The sequence below is a fragment of the Phaseolus vulgaris genome, chromosome 9 (assembly GCF_000499845.2).
Source record: "Phaseolus vulgaris cultivar G19833 chromosome 9, P. vulgaris v2.0, whole genome shotgun sequence".
Taxonomy (NCBI): Eukaryota; Viridiplantae; Streptophyta; class Magnoliopsida; order Fabales; family Fabaceae; genus Phaseolus; species Phaseolus vulgaris.
In genome coordinates this window covers 3,796,879-3,804,841 of record NC_023751.2, presented here as the reverse complement: position 1 = coordinate 3,804,841, position 7,963 = coordinate 3,796,879, and the positions used below count along the sequence as shown (strand labels likewise).

Below are 7,963 nucleotides of genomic sequence, written 5' to 3'. Positions count from 1 at the left end.
GAAAATATATGCTCTCTTATTGTGGATGGTGGGTCATGCTGCAATTGTTGTAGCACTAGATTGATTGAAAAATTACAACTACAAGTAGTTCCTCATCCACAACCTTACAATTTACAATGGATCAATGAGGATGGAGAACTACGTGTAGACAAACAAGTGGAAATCGATTTTTCTATAGGCAACTACAAAGACAATGTTTTATGTGATGTAGTACCTATGGAAGCTTGCCACATCTTATTAGGTAGACCATGGCAATTTGATAAGAAAACCTCACATAATGGTCTAACTAACGAGATTTCTTTTATCCACAAGCATAAAAGGTTTGTACTTAGCCCTTTACCACATTCCCAAGTGGTAAAAGACCAAATACAAATGAAACACAAAAGGGATGAAGAAAAAATATAAAAAGAAAAAAAATTTGGGAAACAAAAGACGTGGGAGAATAGTGTTCCTTCCCACAAGGTCATTCAACAAGTCAAGCATATTAAAAATACCTTTACAAACATGCTTCTTGTTGAACAACCTAGCCTTTCCTTTTGTCAAGGAACACTTGCAAGCATGAACACAAAAGAAAAGTCCTTACAAGAAGCTTGCATAGATCAAGATGGAGAACTCATGGGACAAAAGAAAGTTGATCAAACGCTAGAGCTTTTAAGAGGAAAACTTTTGTCACCCATGAGAAAAGAAGTTCAAAGACATTACTTTAAGTACAACTCATGTTTTCAAACTACACCTAAAGTAAAGTCTCATGAACTCTATACTCCTTCACCTTTTGCAAATGATCCTTGGGAAGATACAAATTTCATTTTAAAACTCCCTAGGACAACAAAAGGTTTTAATTCAATCTTCATGGTTATGGATAAACTCTTCTCTAGAGAAGTGATACATCTTCATGGTTTATTTTCAAGCATAGTATTGAATAGAGCTCCAACTTTCGCAAACCATGATTTGAGGATTTCCTTTGGAAAACTTGCAACTAAGTTGCACATTTTAAATGCTTATCATCCTCAAACGCATGGTCAAAATATTTTTGAAAATATAGCTCTTTCTATTATGCCTAGAATAATCATGAAGTGCACACACAATTTTAGAGATGAGCAAACATACCATCAAGTAGTTCACAAAACTACTTCTACTTTTAAAGTTATGTGTGTGCTCAATCATCTTTCTTCTTTTAAGTTGTTACCATCTCCTATAGGATTTATGCCTCAAGAGAAGGTAACCACAAATGACCATTTTAAAATACAAAAGATGATTAGAGGCCACACACAACCCTTAAAAGAGAAATCTTGTCCAAGGTTGCCAACACCAAAAGACAAACAACAATGGCAACCTAGTAAAATTAATTTGCAAACTAACACCTATGCTTTATTTGATTATTTCTATAGGTGGACGTTTGATCCAGGAGGACAAGCTTTGAAGAAACAAGATGCTGCTATCCGAGATCAAGCCTGAAGATCTGAGGATAGATTTTCTCAAAAGAAGGAGGAGATGATGGACACCATCCAGCCACAACCATTCCCCTAAGCAAAAGCATTGGATTTGAGGACAAATCCTTTTCAAGAGGGAGGGGATGATGGAAGAGGGCCCAAGCTCACCACACTATGAAAGCCAAAAGACTAAGACTAGCTTCACAAAGGAGCGTCTAGCCTCTCAAAGGAGCGTCTAGTCTTCCAAATGGAGCGTCTAGCTTCACGAGGGAGCGTCTAGCCATGGCTACATAAGGAGCATCTATGAAGAGTCCTAGACCGTCTAGCTTCACACACACACATGAGCCAAGCTACGGTTTTAGGAAAAGAAGGCTTTGTTGCATAAAGGCCCATTAGGGGTACTTAGTAGATAGATAGTGTAGAAAGCACTTTGTGAAGGAAACATTCTAGAAACTAGGTTAGTGTGGCCGGTCATGGATTGGCACATGGCTTAGCATTTAGATTTAATTTTTGGTTTTCTTTTCTTGTAATTTAGCTTACAAGTTACGTCCACAAATAGCTTATAAATAGGAAGGCTATCCCATTGTATTTGACAAGTTTAATTGAGTATTGTTATGCTGCCCATTTTGTGCACTAGCTTTACTTCTCCTAGAAATCTAGGCTATAAACTTCACTCCTTTCACCTTTCTCCATAGAGCTAGCCGAACCTCTCTAACCCATACTCATCATGCACCTTCAAAGCCATCACAACTCCTAGGAGGGCTTTGTTTCACTCACCCATTGCTTCCGCCTCACTTTCACTACTTTGATTCAAGAAGAACACATGAAATGCCATCAGGAAAGGTCCCTCCCAGTTGGACGAGAACTTCCCTTCGTTTTTTCTCGCATCATTGCGCATTCTCCAGATGAGGTCTCCCTTCTGGAAGCTCATCGGCCAGACTTTTGTGTTGTATCGCCTTGACGCTCAGATCTTGCAGGCGGCCTCCCGTATCCAGCTTTTGTCACGAAACTCGCTTACCAAATCGAGGTTGACCACTAGGTATTTCTCGTTTAGGGTGAGGTCGAACATCTGCCTTCATATGGTGGGCTTACCCAACTCGACCGGGATCATGGCCTCAGCCCCTTATGTCAAGTTGTACGGTGTCTCCTTCGTGGTGGTCTGGGGGGTGCATCTGTACGCCCAGAGTACTTCTATCAGCTCCTCGGTCCATCGACCTTTTGCCTTGCCCAGGCGCTTTTTCAGCTCATACAGTATGAACTTGTTGACGGCCTCGGCCTGCCCGTTGGTTTGCGGGTTTTCTACCGAGGCCATGACTGACTTGATACCTAGGTCGTCATAAAAGTTCTCTCTGATTGTCCATCAGTCTGAGGATGATATGCTGAACTAAGTCTGAGTTTAGTCCCCAAAGCTTCTTGAAGTGTTTGCCATAATCTGGAGGTGAATCTAGGATCTCTATCTGAAACTATGCTGGAAGGTACACCATGCAATCTGACTATTTCATCTATGTAAATCTGGGCCAACTTCCGCATAGAGATTCTCAGGTCTATAGGTAGGAAGTGTGTCGTCTTTGTCAACCTGTCCACTATGACCCAAACAGAGTCATGCTTCCTCAAAGTACGTGGTAAGTGGGTAACAAAATCCATTGAGATACTATCCCACTTCCACACTGGAATGTCTAACTGAGTTAACATGCCTCCAGGTTGTTGATGTTCAATCTTTGATTTCTGACAAGTCAAGCAAGCAGTTACAAACTTGGCCACATCATTCTTCATGTCATGCCACCAATAAGACTTCTTGAGATCTTGATACATCTTGGTCATCCCTGGGTGTAAACTGAGTTTGCTTTTATGACCTTCAAATAACACTGTTTGCTTTAGTTCATTATCCTCTGGTATGCATATTCTATTTCTGAATTTCAAAATACCATCCACTCCTAAAGAGAAGTATTTAGCTTTGTCAGTATTTAATAAGCCCATGAAATTCTTCAATTTTGAATCTTCCAACTGCTTCTCTTTCACCTTCTCCAGAAATTCATTAGTTATGACAAGTGTATTACAACTAAAGCAATTTGAAGACATGGAAACCTCCAAATTCATACTCCTGAAATCTTCGATCAATGCTAGCTCTCTAATCATAAGCGACGACATTTGTATCTTTTTACGACTCAACGCATCTGCAACAACATTTGCCTTCCCAGGATGATATATTAGCTGGAAATCATAGTCTTTTAAAAAATTCAATCCATCTCCTTTGCCTCATATTTAACTCCTTTTGATCAAACAAATACTTCAAACTTTTATGATCACTGAACACATTAAAACTAACTCCGTAAAGAAAATGTCTCCATATTTTTAAAGCAAAGACAACTGCTGCCAATTCTAGATCATGAGTTGGATAATTTCTTTCATGCACCTTTAACTGACGAGAAGCATAGGCAACAACTTTCTTATTCTGCATCAGAACACAACCCAATCCCTGATAGGAAGCATCACAGAAAACTTCAAAAGACTGATTGATATCAGGGATTGTCAATACAGGAGCATTAGTCAACCTTCTTTTCAACTCTTCAAAGCTTTTCTCACATTGTTCAGTCCATGCAAAAGGATAATCCTTTCTAGTCAATTGGGTCAAAGGAGCCACTATTTTAGAAAAGCCTTCTATAAATCTCCTGTAATATCCTGCTAACCCGACAAAACTTCTAATTTCTGTAACTGTTTTAGGACGTTCCCACTGAAGTACAACCTCCACTTTAGAAGGATCTACTGATATTCCCTGTGCAGAGATGATATGTCCTAAAAATTGTATTTCTGACATCCAGAAGTCACATTTTGAAAGTTTAGCATATAACTGTTTTTCTCTCAAAATGTTTAGGACGGTTCTAAGATGTTCTGCATGTTCTTCCCTTGTACGAGAATAGATCAAGATGTCATCGATGAACACTACCACAAACTTAACAAGAAAAGGTCTGAATATCCGATTCATATAATCCATGAAAATAGCTGGAGCATTAGTCACCCCAAATGGCATAACCAGAAATTCATAGTGACCATACCTTGATCTAAAAGCAGTCTTCTGAACATCTTCTGCTTTCACTGGAATTTGGTGATAACCTGAGCGCAGATCTATCTTAGAAAAGACAACTGCCCCATGCAACTGATCCATCAAGTCATCAATTCTAGGAAGAGGATATTTATTCTTTATTGTTAACTTGTTTAATTGTCTGTAATCTATGCATAGACGTGACGAACCATCTTTCTTCTTCACTAATAGCACTGGAGCTCCCCATGGAGAAACACTAGGTCGAATGAATTGCTTCTCCAATAAGTCTTCTAGTTGTTTCTTCAATTCACCTAACTCCGCTGGTGCCATCCGATATGGAGAAATTGACACGGGGCCTGCTCCGGGAATCAAGTCTATTGCAAACTCTATCTCTCTTTTACGTGGAAGTCCAGGAATCTCATCAGGAAATACATCCATAAACTCCTGAACTACAAACATATCTTTTTGTACTTTATCAGTAACTATAGAACAAGCCAAGAGCATAAAACATTCTGCACCTTCTCGTATCTCTCTCTCAAACTGATGAGCTGAGATAACCTGCATTCCTTCTAATTTAGGGAAAATTAACTTCTTCCGACCACAATCTATAAGGATATGATTAGCAGACAACCAATCCATTCCCAAGATAACCTCCAAATCTTTTAGAGGTATACGAATCATGTTGATCTTGTATCTCTGCCCATTTATAATTACTGGACACTCAGCACACATGGAAGAAGTTACTATAATACCTTTTGTTGGTGTAGATACCACCAACTCAAATTCTAATTCTCGGACTGGCAACTTAAGTTTCTTAGCACAATCAAAAGATATAAAAGAATGGGTTGCCCCAGAGTCAAACAATACAGATAATTGTGTTCCAAGGATAGAACAAATACCTCTAACAAGGCTATCAGACTGTGAAGCTTCAGCTCCACTAATAGCAAAAACTCTGCCAGCAGCTTTGGGTTTTTTATTACTATTTTGTTGTACTTGCTGCACTCCGCCAGAATTTGGAGCTCCCAATTGGACACGACAGTCTTTTGTTGCATGACCATACCTGTGACATCTATCACATGTCACATTTGACACTGGATGAGGGCAAAATCTAACAACATGTGGCCCACCGCATCGAAAACATCTGAAACTAGGTGGTGATTGAGAACTGAGTCTTCCACTGCTATAAGATTGAGGTCTGAAATAAGGTTTCTTTCTATCTTCCTATTTAGGTAAGCTTTTAGAAGGTCCTCCCACTTGAGGCTTAGCAAGTCTGCTACTATTCTTCAAACTCTCCACTAGTTTTGCTTTCTCCACTAGAGCAGGAAAATCTCTAATGGACATAGGAATCACCACTTCTTTAAGCTCTTGCTTCAACCCAAACTCAAATTTTCTACATCTCCAAGCCTCAGTCATGGTCTGGGTGTAGAATCTAGCTAGGTGTTTGAACCTAGTAGCATATTCAGTGACTGAAAGATTTCCTTGTTCCAGCTGCATGAATTCAATTTCTTTTGCATACCTGACACTATCAGGAAAATACTCCTCCAGGAATCTTACTTTGAAGTTCTCCCAAGTGGCATCTTCTCCTTTGTCTTCCATCATTTGCTTCATGCCTATCCACCAGAATTCAGCTTCTTCAGTTAGTACATAAATGGCATAGGATAACTTTCTCTCTTCCGGGCATTGAGTAGCTTCAAAGATTCTTTCTATGTCTCTCACCCACTGGTCTGCTCCATCTGGATTTACCTTGCCATTAAATTTGGGTGGATTGTGTCTCAGAAAATCCTCCAGACTAAAGGTATGGGGTTGTTGATGAAGCTGAGATGCTTCTGCTGCTAATCTAGCTGTTTCTAATTGATGAAGGGCGGCCTGATGCTATTGTGCCATAGTAGCACTCTGTTGTTGCAAGGCTGTTGCCATCATCTCTATTGCCCGAGCTAAGTTGGGCATATCTACTGGTGGAGGAGGAGTAGGTGGTCTACGTGCCATCTACTAAGCACATAAAGAATTGAATTAGAAATTACTAAAAATTTTCAACTACATCTTTAAGCCAAATTAACTTCAAAGAAATAATCATACGAAACAAGTAAAAAACCAATCAAAACTTATCCCTAAAATGTACTCTAGCTACTTAGAATTAAGATAGAAAATAATCTTGATCTAGTCATGAGTATGCACCCTCACCACTCTATCAAGATTCTTTCATTCTTAATACTTTCATCTTTATTCATAACAATTAACTTGACTCGAACACAACAAGATTTCAAGAAAAACAACTTTGTCAAACATCTTATTAGAAACTTTTAACTAAGTCTTGAGGCTAGACGTAACCAAAAATCTACACGCAGAAGAAACAAAATAAACCCACTACCCTCAGGTTATCCTAAGGATGAACCGCTCTGATACCATTAAATGTAACGCCCCATAATTTACATATAACTATTACAATAAAAGTTCTACCAGTTTCTATACAAACTTGGAGTTTTTCAAAACATTCCTAATACATGATTAGGATTTATAGAAATACAAATATTTACATATCCACAGCTCAAAATAAAACTTTGTAACCTCTAAGGCTCTCCTGCACCTGTATGGTCATCTGCTCGTGTACATAGTACAGTCATCGCAGTTCAAACACAGCAAGAAAAGCAAGGGTAAGCTACTGAAAATAGAATTTTATAATATACACACTTAAATCCAAAGAGAAAACCAAGTTACATGATCAATTTCTCAAAATTACACAATCTTCTTCAAATCCCAACATTAAAACAATCACATAGATCTCACATGGATCTACACCTCCAGAATATTCAACAAACAACGTCTTCCGAAAGACCCGTATTAAGTAAGTCCTACCAGAGACTAACACCTGATCCAAAGATTACCAGCGAATCCAACAGAAAGGATCAGGGTAAGTTCAATACAACCCAAGCCGTGCATCTCATATGTCACGGTGTGCATGAACTCCCCCATCAGCTTCTCACCACCTGATATCTTAGTCTATGTGACTTAGATCATCAGTGAAGCTCGGAGATCTCTGTTACCACATAGGCATCAATACTTAATACACAACAAACATCAGTCCATACATTATCCCAAATGTATGAATTCAATTTCATACCATTTCGTCATACAATATTATTTCAAAAGTTATCCACAATATTCAAAAGTTTATTTGACATAAAAAAAATACACTTTAATACTAAATCATCAAAACCCAATATTTCCACAAATTTAAATAATATATAAACAAACACACAATATATAAACAAATAACACCCCTGTAAGAGAAATTCAATATTGGGACCACGTCCCTTCCGCATTCAGATCTTCTATCCTAAGGTGCTATTAAAAATTAAATTTAGCTTCCCTTACCTCAATTGCTTGCTTTCCAAGCAACTTTTAGAATTTTATTCCCCACCGTTTGGATAAGCTTCAAGATTTACGGGCCTAATGCAAATTATCCAAACAGAACAAAATTTCAGTATATAATAGA

At 38.5% G+C, this 7,963-nt stretch overlaps 1 long non-coding RNA gene across 1 annotated transcript in view; it reads right to left on the bottom strand.

Annotated features, from left to right (window-relative positions):
• Positions 1 to 7,037: 7,037 nt before the first annotated feature.
• The window catches only part of LOC137821505 (uncharacterized), a 1,248-nt gene continuing 322 nt past the window's right edge, over positions 7,038 to 7,963 (bottom strand). Inside the window, exons 2-3 of the long non-coding RNA XR_011082820.1 lie at positions 7,843 to 7,917; positions 7,038 to 7,066 (exon numbers count right to left, since the gene is read on the bottom strand). This is a non-coding gene — a long non-coding RNA (uncharacterized lncRNA). The remainder of the gene's footprint in view (positions 7,067 to 7,842; positions 7,918 to 7,963) is intronic.